The sequence below is a fragment of the Tasmannia lanceolata genome, unplaced genomic scaffold, assembly GCF_043159265.1.
Source record: "Tasmannia lanceolata isolate RefF3 unplaced genomic scaffold, GAP_Taslan_0.1 ptg000008l, whole genome shotgun sequence".
In the NCBI taxonomy this organism is placed as follows: Eukaryota; Viridiplantae; Streptophyta; class Magnoliopsida; order Canellales; family Winteraceae; genus Tasmannia; species Tasmannia lanceolata.
Window position 1 is genome coordinate 31,492,901 of NW_027518685.1, and position 14,805 is coordinate 31,507,705.

Genomic DNA, 14,805 nt, shown 5'->3' on the forward strand with positions numbered 1-14,805 from the left:
TATGAAGATGTATAACATGTAAACCATATCATCCATATCTTTTAGTTGCCTTGTAAAATGATACAAATCTATTATTCAATATCCTCACATAAAAAAAAAACAGGCTCAAGTTCTAAGAACTTGAGTATAAAGAGGAACTAGAGACCACTAAATAGATAACTAGTTATAGGATTGAGCTGATTACTTGGGAAGTGAATACGTGTTACCAAATTCTTTGAAATATGAAGAAAAACCCTAACTTTCTTAATTAATAATACACACACATATAAGTAAAACTAGAACTGCTTTTCATAGTTTGCCACTATTGAAGCTGACAAATTAGAAAACTTGGAACGCACCAACCTGTTCTTGAAGAACAGCTCCAACAAGGGGTATGTTGTGGACTTGTTCACATTATTGGCAATATGTTCACATTATTGGCAATTGAAGCATAAAAGAAATTTGATGGTGGTAATGAAAATAAATTTGTCGTGGTCATCCTTCATAATCAATTTATACTTGCAGAAAAGAAGAGAAGATAACCTTAGTCAAGTGTAACTCGAGGCAATCCTATGTACCCAAACCTTAATACAATATTTATTTTCACTTAATTTTTGCCATTGTAAACCATTTCTAGAACGATGCAATGGTGCAACAAAATATAATCTGCTCTGAAAATTGATCCTAGTATCTGTTAACAACTGTATTACAAGTATAGATATATATTCAGATATTCTATATACAGAGTTGGCACATATTCTATATACAGAATTGGCTTCTGGTAGGTTTCTGGACAGATTTTATTGTGCAGATGGAATTACATTTCTTGTTGGATGGTTGGGACCATGACCCGCAGACTCTCAGTGGCATTCGCTGCACCTCAAAACATAAGCATAAGAATGGACATTACTACATAAGACCGCTCTTTATAGAAGATAAAAGGCTTCAAATACAAATGTAACCCATCTGGGAGTAAATTTCCACCTCAAACATAAGCATAAGAAAGGACACAAGACCAAATAGACGTAACCAAGAAGTCAAAAACAAATACAACTGAACGAGACATAACACTAAACTAGCATCATTGGATTTGCATCTTCACCTTTAGAAGTTTTTCTCAAAGTGAAATCCTAACCACTCTTTAAACAATGCCCCGAGTCAACTCCCTTTTTTTTTTTGGCTGAGTACTCGTAGTTTTAGCCAACCCCAACTAGTTTGGGACAAAGGCTCTGTTGAGTTGAGTTGAGTACTCATAGTTTTGGCCTACCAAGTCAATCAAAATTCCTTTTGACTCACCCGAGTTAATGAAAAATTGACCACGACAATGATTGACTCACCCGAATTGACTTCCTTGTTTGAGTTTTGAATCGCTGATCATAACCCCGTGGTATAGATGGTATAGATGAAGAAAATTAGTGCTTAAAAGATCTATCTTTGATTCAAATAAAAAAAGATCTTTCTTTCTCTAGAACCATCGGGGTTCATTGCACTTCAGGATTGGCTCTGCGCCCTAAACAAGTTTTAGGTAGAGTCGTAGTTGGGGAAGATGTTTCTCCTTTATTTAAACTTTCATAAGTAACTTGACAGCCTCAGGAGGGAGTGCACCCTGAAATCTATGACACCCAGATGTGGATGCAAGTACAGGCATGGACAATTGAACAACGATACAATTCACATTTTTCGAAATGTTGGACACTTGTAAGAATGCAGGTATCCCATACCATGAGATAAAACACACATGTATAAATAAAATATCATAACTTACAAGAAGGAATTAATAATAAACTTACAATAGCATCTATAAAACTCACATGCTGAAAATCATAATTGGAATTTGGACGTATGTGACACTAACTAGCAAAACGAAAATAGCTAATTAAAAAATGGTGACCTATGTTTGAAATTTGATAGTTATTTTAACCATATTATTTATTGAGTGTGAGTTGAATCATACGCATCAACCCGTTCATTAGATTTTCTGTCTTGTTTCTCATTGTTATTTGAAAAGATTGGTTTTCTCTATGTCCATTTAGTTTAAGGTTCTCAATGAGGTATAAGGCCTTCAATGGGTGTGAATATATAAATGTCTCCTACTGTCAGAAAATTGTCATAAGATATTTTATATCAGTAACAATAATTTTCACTGTCTCCCACTTTTAGAAAATTATCATAAGATATTTTAAATCAGTAACAATAATTTTCATTGATCAAATTTCATATTCAGAAAAAAACAATTAAAAGAGACCTAGAAGTGTCTCTGTGAATCCTAAAGTATTGGAATCCAAGATGTGTCCGACATGGATTCTTCGCCCATTCAGAAAAATCCATGTAACATATATGGTGTTTGATTGAATAGCAATAAAATCAAACACCATGCCATTGTTATCCAGACTGCTACGATCAACAAGAAGAAATTGTGAAGGTCGAAACGTATTCTCACTTTCAATAAAAGGCTATGGAAATGCAATCATCTTCCATCCATGGCACTTTGGATTGGATCCACCTATGTCTTGATAATGATCTGTTTGGATCCCTTAGTGGTCGGATCCTTTTTGAAGTGTTTTTGGGATCTACTTTCAGTCTGTCACATCCCCTATCTGTCCATTCTCTTATTTTCAAAATCATTGACAAGTCTATCATCGTACTCTCAAATGGGATAAGTGGATATCAAACACATTATTTAAACAAGCATAAGATCCTACTATTCAAAGAACTATGATAGGGAGGCTCATTCCCCTAGTCACAAAAGAGAGTCTCCTCTACATGTAAATTAATATCGCCACCCCCCATTACATATTGAGCTAAGCAAGCAGAGTTGGGAGATGTCAAAACAAAGAGTGTTTCTCTTTTAGTTGGAAGATAAAAATGCTTACACCTATGCTTGCAATAAACCACATTTTCCTCCTAAAGAATCTATTGTGTACTTTAGATGTCTGCTTAGCATACTTGCTATCTTTTCCTGTTCTAATTGATCTTGAAACTTATCTCTTTGGAGAAAGCTCTAATTGGTCGCTAATTATCCATTTTCTTAATTTTCAGCATATGAAGCCTTAGTGATAGGAAAATACAGGGTACATACATGCTGCTATTTTAAGGGCAGACTCTCCATTCCCCAACTCTAGAATCTCATCTATGAATACGCATACGACTGTGTTATGGACATGCTTTGAATATCCATATGACTGCTACATTTTCTATTTTAAATAACAGAGAGCTCCTTCAAGGCTCTTTTAATTTGTGGGAGTTCCCCCTTCTCCATCACACATTCCCATTCTTCATCACTATAAAGAATTTGTAGGCTATGCAAATCACAAACAAACAGGGTGTCTAGCAACCATGCTAGATAATAACATGCTAAAATCTTGAAATTGTGGTAGAAATAGCATGCTAAAATATGCTAAAATAACATAATACCAAGAACATGCTAAAGACAATACCACAAACAGAAGTTTTAGGATGCAAGCATAAAAGCCTTAAAATTACATTCAAACATCATACATCAAAACAATACTCAAATTCAGAAAATACATTGACCTAATAGATTATCCCTTGCTTAAAGATGAGCATGAAATATGATTATAGCAATATTCTCAAAAGTTAAAAAAACTTGACTCTTAGAATAAAGAGGGGAAAATCTAAAACAATTAATACTTAAATGGTCTTAGTTGTCACTACATTGCATATCAATTTCAGATCATGGAACATAGTTCCTAAAATCCATATAAATCCCATGATTTATTAAGATACTAAATACCTAAATGAGGGAGCCCCTGAAATTTGAAGCATTGCTTTTCTTTTCATAACACATATCATTCTCTACAACATGAAACTAAAAGGGAACAAGACAAAATAGCACATCAAACCCCATCGATAAATCCCAAAAAAAAAAAAAAAAACACATTAACATAGCAGAGATGAGAAATCACTCCAAATCCCTAAAAAAATTGCAGAGATCAGCAAAAAAACCCTAAATCGATATTAGCTTCACTGTTAATAGCCTTTTTAGATGGAAAAAATACAAGGTTTTAGCTTCTTCTTCTAGCAGGGTTCAATATACCTCAAAATAAAATCCCCAAATCTTCAATGACAGCACCAAATACCATGAATAGGACTTAAATGGTCTTTTCCCTCCTTACACGAACAGTGACCTAAATCAGGAGATTTTGCATTTAAAATCCTTGCAAACAACAAAGTCTGGTATGGGCAAAACGAGGGAAAAATAAACCTCTATATATTTGTGAAGAAAATAGCAGAAACTAAAATTAAAGCCTACCTTTTTTCCTTCTCCTTCTTCCTCTTCTTCTTCTTCTTCTTCCTCCGTTCTAAACAAAAACGGAGGTTATAGGGTTCCTTTATGCTCTAAAGCAACAAAATACAAAGTTATAGGGGTAGAAACTAAGCAACACCCAAGTATTTAGAGAAGAAATTGGATTTTTAGAGCTCTTTTCGATCGGCTTTTTAGGGCAGAGACGATTTTTTTGGTCGAGGGTTTTTTCTGTTCGTGGGTTGTCAAAGTGATTTTCGACTAATTAAGAAGCCCACTCACCGACGTTCTAAAAATAGCGCCATTGATTATTATAATCACCTACGCTCGTGAATGTCGGTAAAACCTAACCTTATTAACCCATTAGTTAGCGACGTTTTAACTGTAATACGTCAGTATATAAACACATTTAGTGACGTTCTACAAACGTCGGTGCATAATTGAGGCAAAATTTTTGGGCGGGAGAAGTTAGTGGGGCGGGAATAACAATTCACCAACATTCTTTATATAGACGTCGGTGTTTATTGACTATTAGGGACACTCTTTTGAAACGCAGGTAAGAGAACGTCGCTAATAGCAACTTTTCTTGTAGTGCGCTCAACTCAAGGTGGCATTCCCTCAGTCCTAACCTGACCCTGCCAGAGCCTCGGGTTAAGGGGGTCCACCCTAACACAATGCATGTCTAAATCTCTCAACACTAACCTAACCTGTCTAACTTGGTTTTTCAAAATCTATGTTGGATTCAGGTTGGCCCGAGGCAAAAATAGAAAATAAAATAAAAATAAAAATATTATCTTACAATTTTGAAGATCCTAATATAATTAGGAGACGGGTCAGGTGGCCTCAACCCTAACCTTACCCGTGATTAAATTTGGTTGACCTTTTCAAATCCTGACCCAAACCTATTCAAGGACATGCCAGTCGAATCCAAGCCAAATTTGGGTTGAACTCATTGGGTTCTGGTCGAGCCCGACCCAAGTTGCACACTACTATAAAGGGTTCCATCACTGACAAGTAATGAACTGGTCCACTCTTTTGGGACTCAACCCAACATTATCGACTTTTCATATGTATATAATGATCAGTCATTCTCATGTAATAAAGGGAATGATATTGTGAGCAGCCTTAATACCAAGAAATCTAAACTGAGCCCACCCACATGATTAACCAAATCCTAACTGTCCATGTAGATAGCAAGTTGATCGAATGGTTGAAAGAGTTTCAGCAATTTACACATCTAACCCTCCAATAAAAGACAAACAATGCTGACATCATCATGGTGGGACCCACTTGAAGCACAGCATATTAGTATGTCACAGTATCTTGAGAAATGTCGTTTGTGAGAAGGGGTTTGACTTCAAAAAAGGATCTTACACTTGAAACTGAATCAGAATTTCTACGCAATCGAAAGTTTTATATTATTTTTCATGGGAAATTGTACATTCTTCCCATCCTCTTCACTGGCCCACCCCCCTTCTAGTGTAAAAAGAGTGGTTACGGGGGTAGCCCACTGAAGAAAAGGGTGAATATATTAGTTTTTCTTACTTGTTTGACTAAGGAACCAGCTCTACCTCGTTTGCTTCGCTTACTCTGACCCCTTCCCTTCTCCAACAAGCAACCCTTCTTTCCACACCTTTGTACTTCCAAACCCTAACGTTGGGTTTTTTCCAACCTACAAAAAAGGCCCATGTAGTTTTAAGAGATTTTTCTACGCAGGAAGTTCATGCAGAATGTTTTGCAGCCAAGTTTTGTTCTCAGATGAATTAAACGAAGAAGACAAAATCTGAGCCTGTGTGGCTGCTCTCACATGCAACAGCCCATACGTAAAATGCCTTCTGGGATGGTTCCTAGCAAATCCAAATCCAAATAATGTTATTTGCAAAATTGGGCAAATTAATTTTGGTGACATTTGTCCATCCATACAAACATTATTTTGATCAACACCACTAATTTAGTGGGCCCTTATTGCAGATGTCATACACTGAACAACTTAGTGGGCCCACCATGAAGTTGCCATATACCAAGATAACATAGGTGGGCCCATTATTTGTCGTTCGTTATTTTATGAGAGAGAGAGAGTAAAAGGGTCCATTTGTAACGTATCTTACAAATAAAACAAGAGAGAGAGAGAGAGAGTAACGTATATATCCCAGAAAAAATTCAAAAAATGGAACGTTAGTGAAGGCTGCTTTCGATAAACGATGAGGGGTATTTATGTAATTGTCAGCATTACTACCATCTGAAACGAAGAAAGATGCGTCACCTCCCGTGGTGAGGGCGTCAGAATTCGGCTGGAATTTGGCGTTGTTTGTCAGACTTTGACGCCATTGGATGTCATAACTTTGACGCTCGTTACATTCTGCTAGCGTGCGCAGTGTCAGTAACGCCACTATTATAGGGACACGTGCCGTGAGGTGATGAATCGTCACGCCTGACACGTGTCCTTACTGCAGAGATTGCCTGAAAAAAGGAAAAGGGGGTTTCCTGGATAAAGAAAGGTGCCTAATAACATCAACGTCGTCCCTTCATGATGCTTACATAATCACCACAAGGTCCACAATTACCAATATATCCATTCCACTTTCCCGTAATTACAGTTGACTCTCAAAAGAATTTTCCAAAATTGGAAAAAAAAAAAGAGCCAAAAATATTCCTACACCTGGAGTTATTAAACCAATTGCATACGAAGTTTTCGAGGGTTGAGAATAAGAAACTTTGGAAATGTGGTTTTTGTTTGGGTTCTTAGTGTGCTTTATTTTGATTTGCTTGCCTTCTTTGTTCCCCCCTTTGCCTTGTTTGCTTGCTTCATGCATGTCTTGTCCCTTCTATTTTAATATATCTGGTCGGGGTCCTGCCTAACCCAGGAAACTATGAAAATGCCTTCTTCACAAATATTAAACAAAATGGTTGCCCCTTTTCTTCCATGGGCCACCCCGATTAGGATAAACCCCCTTTTCTTCCATGGGCCACCCTGATTAGGATAAATGTGGTTGTCTTAAATACACTAGAAGGAGTGGCCTGGGAAAGAAAAGGGGGGCGAATATATCACTTCCCTGAAACTAATTTGGATTTACTATCCTTATGTTAATTGTAGCATTCCACTATTTAATTGGCTTCTAAAGTGGGTTATAACCATCTTATTATAAAACAAAAAGGAGTGCACATATCATCTCCCAACAGAATTTTATCTTTAAGATATTCAGCCCCCATTTTAATAAGAGAAATTAAAAAATGAGTATTATTGTTTGATTATTTTCAAAGACAGAATTTGCTAGCAGAAGGCATTTCATGGATGGTCTATTTTATCTTACAGCAGCCACCTCATGAATGAAGGCAAAATCTGCTGAAAAGTGAGCAACGTGGACCATCCGCGAAATGCCTGCTACGTTTGGTTGCAGGAATTTTTTTGATTCTTGGGACTTTTGTGGATTTTCGGCAAGAAACCCACGTTTGGTTGGTGGGCCCAAAATAATCCCAGGAACCAAAACAACCAAGCACGAAACCCCAGGAAGGAAAAAAAAATACTCCCAGGAACCAAAAATAAGCTTGCAGAAGAATTTTTTTTTTCTTCCCAACAGTTCAAGCAACGAAACAAAGCATTTTTTTTTCCCACCATAGTCCGGTCAACCAAACATGGGATTTTTATTTTACCGGGATACTTTCAAGGAGTTTTTTTTTCTCCCACCAATCTCCCAGGAAGTTTTTTGTTCCACAAAAATCTCAAGAACCAAAAAAATTCCAGCAACCAAACGCTAGCAAAGTCCACTACTGAGTTTATTTTATCTTTTTGGTTTTTGAGAATTTGATATGGAAAAAAGGTTCATGGAACCTCAGAAGGGTATAGTTGGATGAATTTATAAGACCCCTTTAATTCAATAAATAACTCTGACTTGCAAACTAAGATAACCAATACATGCTAGGGGTATTTCCGTCCAAAACGAGATCATTTTCTTTGCCGTCAGATCTTCAGAACGGAGGATCGCCTGGGAACTATTCCAAATCGATTACTCAAAACAAAATTTTTACTCAATCACTGAATATCCAATTATGGCAAGTGACGTCATGGAAGTGTCACGTGCCAGTCCCTGCCATACCTCCAGTCGCACGCTTTCGTAAGCGGTCTGTACGGAATCATTGTTTGGGAGTGGGCCCCACATTAAGGGCCAATGTCTAGGCCCCACGTGGATCACGCCGGTGTCAGTTAATTCCGGTAAATGGCCGGCATGTAAGACAATACATCTTTCTGCAGAAAGATAATATGCAGGTTACGCTTGTCTCTTCTTTTAATAAACGCGCGATTAGTGAAATAAATATTATTTCTCGGGTTGTTCATAGTTTTGGCAGAGGCAGGTCGTTTTCATGAGCAAAATTAATGAGAGTGCAGAGATTTACCTACACCGGCAAGTAATTATTTATCAAAGTGCAGTGCAGCAGGGCCACTACTACGATTCATAATTCCTGTTCTTATATCATGATAGGATGTGCATATGTTTCTTTAGCAAATACTTTTGTACTAAACAATCATTTTCAAGAGGTTATTGACCTGTTCGTATCAGATTGTGACAACCCTATGGTGAATGCCCCAACCAATGGTGAAGCCAGGATTTATACATAAGGGGACCAGGCTTCAAATTTAAAGGGGGCTGGGCCCAATTGAGTTGGGGTAGGACTATTCCCTATGGATTTGCGCAATCACCCGTAAACCACACGCATCATAAGCGGGGGATTTGAACTCGGGTCAGTGTGAGCAAACTCACGACGCTAACCGACGCTAACCAACGTGTCAACCCCATACGGGTTCTATCTGGATAGTTATCAATAGAAGATCGACATTCGTCTGATGTGTCTCCTCTTGAATATCTTTGATATTGACGATAGAGATATAGATTGACATTATGCTACATGTTTTTCAATCAAAACTTTGATGTTCTATCAGGTACCCATGGATTTTCGGATCACATTAGACCATCTTTTGTCAGCTCAATATATGGGGGGAGGATAGCTTGAGCTTTGGAGAGAAATCTTTGAATATCCATTGGTAGTAGGGTGTTGCGGATCCTCCAAATGCGAGTACAGTCATTCAAGTTGGAATGAACTTCATTTAGCACATGAGAATAGATAATAACCGAATTTGAAACTGGCTTTTCCCATGCCTGATCCCTAATGAGGAAGGATTACAAAGACACATGAGGAGGTCACTTATTAATTGTTCTTCATTTTTTATTTGAAATTAATTTCTATGTGTCAGTTGAAATTCAAAGCATATTTGAACCTAACAAAGGCCCTTTTGGGTTCAATGGATAATTCTTTTATGGGATTTGCTAGCAAGTTTTGCGGAAAGCAATTTCGCGTGTGGCTTTTGCATGTGATGAGAGCCATGTCAGATGAATTAAATGAGTAAGACAAGATCTGCCCAAGAAGTCAACATGTGCGGCTGTCATCACATGCAAAAGCCACACGCGCAAGTAGTTTTATCATTTCTAATGTCGGAACGGACTAGAACATCTATCTACAAAGAGTATTTTGGAATTTTATCTCCTCTCTTTTCTTTTTTTCTTTTTTATGCTATGCGCGCATTTCACATCTTTAAAATTGATCTCGTGTTATAAAACACAAAGAAGTTATGCATTACAAATACTCTTATTCTCATTTCTTTCGTGTATCTACACATGGGAGACTAATTTCGGGCAAGGTGCTATGCATTGAGTGGTCCGTGCTGTTGGGACCCACGTGTATCTACACATGCGAAATTGCCCTTTCACATTTCACATGCATAAGCTAGCCGTTAAGGAGAGGCTGCCCAAGTCCTTATAAGCTCTTCAACATCCAGTCACTTTTCCGATGTGGGATCTTTTGTTTTTCACGTGTAACCCCCAACATGTGCATGGCAAGAACATAAATATATGCGCTTGAGACACTTTATATTGGAAACACTCTCAAATTAAAATGGCACCCCACATTGACAAACCTAGTAAATTAATTAGGTTTCTTAGACGTTTTCTAACTATTGGATTAGTCTAACTAAGTGATATATCTCTTCTTAAGAGTTCAATATTAATAGAAAGAGTTTAGTGCGTGAGGGAAACAACTAATCCCTATTTGGTATATTATGTGGATGCTTAATGGAAGCAACAAACATTAAGAGAAACTAAAGGCACTTACAATTCTTCTCTGGGTAGTCCATGCTCAACGAAGGCAAGGTCATAGATTCCGTTGATCTAAGCATAAGGACTTGGGAAGATTGGAAGACCTCTTAAGTAGTTGCTACATGGTGTCCGTTGGGAGCATCTTCAACGGTCGGATCGCGTGCATCGTCTTTCAAATCCGTTTGTTCATTGTGGCCAGAGGAACCATTCGATTTCCACATTAAAGTTCGAATAAAGTTAACATGAGTCATGCTCTACGAAGGCTAGGTCATAGATTCCATTGATCTAAGCATAAGGACTTGGGAAGATTGGAAGACCTCTTCAGTAGTTGCTACATGGTGTTCGTTGGGAGCGTCTTCAACGGTCAGATCGTGTGCATCATCTTTCAAATCCCCTTGTTCATTGTGGTCAGAGGAACCATTCGATTTCCACATTAAAGTTCAAATAAAGTTAACATGAGTCTCATATCTCTTCCTTTCTATTTTTGAATTGACAATGGTTTGATGCACCAATGCGCTACCTCTAAAAACTGCAACTGTAAATCCAACAATCAGTTTTAGACTTAAAATTGATTCTCAATATCCAAAACGAATGCATCCCATTTGCATTGAAGATGAGTAGCATCATAAAGATGGACCTGTCAACAATGATGAATCAACAAGAACCACATCTGCTGATTTTCGAGCGAAATGTGATTCAAATGATATGAACTGGTGGACTGACATTAGAATCACACATCATGTTTCTGGAATTGAAGTCTTTTAAGTTAATTCAGAGGAAATAATATGATTATAGTCAATTCAGAAGGATACCATCATAAATTGTAGGTCCTTTAAGTAAAATTTGAATAGGGTTAGTTCAAGTTAGCTTTTTCCATATGTTAATAAAGTAGGAAAATTTTGAAATATTTTTCCATTCCAAACTTTTCCACAAAATTCCTACACCTAAATCAAATGTTGAATAAGATATGAAGTTTGTAGTAAGTTGCACTCGCGAAGAAATTTTTGAAATATTTTTCCTTTCCAAACTTTTCCACAAAATTCCTACACCCAAATTCCTACACCGACTAGGTCACTTTCTTTGAGGTAAACTTGAGCCACTGCACACAAAAAAAAAAAACAAAAAACAAAAACGGAAAAAAAAAAAAAATCATTGGTAGAGCAGATATTGCCACAATCACCCCAAAGATACAACAGCCCGACGCACCTGACCTCTTCGTACTCGAAGAGATTTGCATTGCACAAATTGAACGCCTCTAATTGTCGAGTTATAGAATGAATAAATGTAATAAACAATAAAAGATGCAATGCACGTATACAAATAATTTAGTATGAGGTGTGAAATGGTGGGCCACACCCTAAGCATGGGCTTGGGTTTAAATCATGGGACCCACCCCATCAAAACATGAGGTAAAATGGCAGGCCCTACCTGATACGTTGGTTTGGGTGGAGTTAGTGGGACCCACCTTATCCAAAAAATGTAAAATGGTTGGCCCCACACTATGCATGGATTTGGGTGGGTCTACTCGTGGGTGTAAAATGGTAGGGCCCCACCATATGCATGGGTTTGGGTCTAGATGATGGGCCCTACCATATCAAAACATTGGTGTAAAATGATGGGTTTCACCTTATCAAAAAATGTGTTGCAAATGAAGTGTAAAAAAAAAAAAAAACAGTATAATTTTTTCAGAGAAATAATTTTCTAATAAAAATTTTCTATAGAAACAAACTATGTACGCGTGTGTATACAATATTTTTTCTAAAAATTCCATAAATACTACACCAAACACCTGCAGAAAAATGCCCAGAAAGAAATTTTAAAATCACAATTGCTTAGTAGTTTGTTTTATTAGATGTCCTCACATTAAAATGTTTGAAGTTTTTAATAAGAAACTAGGCAGAAACATCATACTTATCATAGAAATGGATATTTTGTTAAAAAGTAGTAGTTACATTTGCACTGTATAGTATTATAAAATGAGAAAACATGGGGGTGGCCCAGGGAAGAAAAGGAGGCAAAGGTATCATTTCCCGAATTCTTATTAGAATGATACGACACTAATGCTTAATAGGATTGTCATCTCAACGGAAAACTTGAAATAGTCAAGCAAGTCAAACATAGTTCCATCAATATTTATGGATTTTATACGGTGGAAGTCCCACTATTTTTCCAAAAAGGACAGTGGGCCCACTTCATAGGAAGATCCAAACCATCATTTGTTTGGCAACAATGTAAATAGGCTATTCCCCATAGACCATCTCCATGGGATGCTCCCAACCCTCCGATCTGTAGAGGCAGGGGCGGAGCTACATGTAGCATAAGGGGAGGCAGTTGCCCCTGTTGAGTTGGGCCAAATCCTTAATAGGCCCAACTCAATTGGGCACAACCCCCTTTAAAATTTGAAGGCCTATAAGCCTGTATAAACTTGCCCCCCTTATGCATAAATCCTGGCTCTGGGACAACACATTGTAGAAACCTCTGTACATCGGAGGGTTAGGATCATCCTATAGAGATGATCTACGGTTGCAATCTATTTACATTGTGGCCAAACAAATGAACGGTTTGGATCATCATATCAAGTGGGGCCCACTGTACTTTTTGAAATAAACACCTTTAGTTGATGCACATGCTCTTCATTATTTAATTAAGTGAACATACATTGAACTTAAGACTTGATTTGCAGTTAATATAATTCTTGGGTCTTGATTAACAACACATGTGAAACTCTGACTTACATTTTGGAAAAAAAAAAGAAGAGAGAGAGAAGAAAATCTGACATTGGTCAAATTATTTTTTCGTATTTCTCGATGAATTTTGGAATACGAGCCTATTTGTTTTATAAAAAGATGAGGGCAAGCTGCATATGCTTCAGTAAAATGAAAACCCAGGTGCCTCCTTTACCTCTCTTAGATTCTCTGTCTGTCTCCTAATTTACCAAAACTAACTCCAACAACAAAAGAAAGAAGCAACATAAAAAGTGAAAGAAGAGCTTTCCCATCCTGAACTAAATTGAAAACCCTTGAAAGCTCCCTATTCTTCATCAGGTAGAATGTAGTATCCAATTTTAACAGTCGAATGAAGCATATTGAAGGGAAATGCTTTTGTAAAGGAGTAGTTAACCCTTTTTTGCAAGTGGAGGTATGGAAGTTCTATTAGAATAATATAAACCCGTATTTTTTCAAAAATGTACTGTATGGCCCACTCCATAGGATGATCCAAACCGCCCATTTGTTGGGCCGAAACGTAAATAGTTTTTGCTCCAAAAATCATTTCCATAGGATGATCCTAACCCTGCGTATATGGAGGGATTTGGGGCACAACCTGTTTACGTTGTGGCCCAATAAATGGAGAGTTTGGATCATCCTATTAGACCTGGCAAACGGGTAACCCAGGCGGGTACGGGTACAACCGGTGCGGGTACGGGTACCGGTGCATACGGGTAAGAAATACCGGCGCGGGTACGGGTAGCCTTTCATGAACTTGGAACCCAGTCGGGTACGGGTATACCCATGGGTAACCCGGCAAATTTAAAGAAGAAATTATATATAAATTTATGAAAAGAAATTATATGATGAATGGGTGTATGAACACATAAGGGTGATATGATGGATATACAAGCCTTGATATTTAATCCAACAGCAGCTTCTTAACAAGTCAGTTGTTGGATCAAATATCAAGGATGGGATGATGAGTACATGTTTATACCCCTCCATTCATCATACAAATTTTCATTTACTTTAACAAATGTTTGTTTTGGTACAACCAAAGATACCAGTCACATGCTCTGATTGCTTTGACTTGTTTTGTTGGCCCACCCACATAGTTTATTTTTTATTGTTTAGTGTTTAGGCCATAAGAATAAAAAGTTGAAAACCGAATGGCGGGTAACCCGCGGGCACCAACGCCCGACCCAGACCCATCTGCAGGTCACGGGTACGGATTGGATGCGGGTGTTTTTTTCGCGGGTATTGAAATTGGTACCCGTGCCCCTGCGGGCTGGGTGTACCGTGGGTACGGGTCCCATTTTGCTGGGTCTACATCCTATGGCGTGGCCATACTGTACTTATTTGAAAAACATACGGGTTTATACTGCACACCTCATAGAATTTACCCAATCCTAGATCAAGAACATTAAAAAGTAATAGAATCTAAGGACATAATGTTTCCTATCAGATAAAACCGAGAGAGAGAGAGAGGGGGGGCCCACAATATCATAACACCTATCATAACAAGAAAAAAAGTAATGCTGGCAAGTGGGGGCCCACAATATGTACGGAGCCAACCAGAGGACAGCTTTCACGCGTCTCATTAATCATTTAATAATCTAGGCAAAGTTCTCAGTTCTCACTCCCCCCCCCCCCCCTACATTTTTACTTTGTACGGACCCTATTTTCACCATATTTGTAAATCAATTCC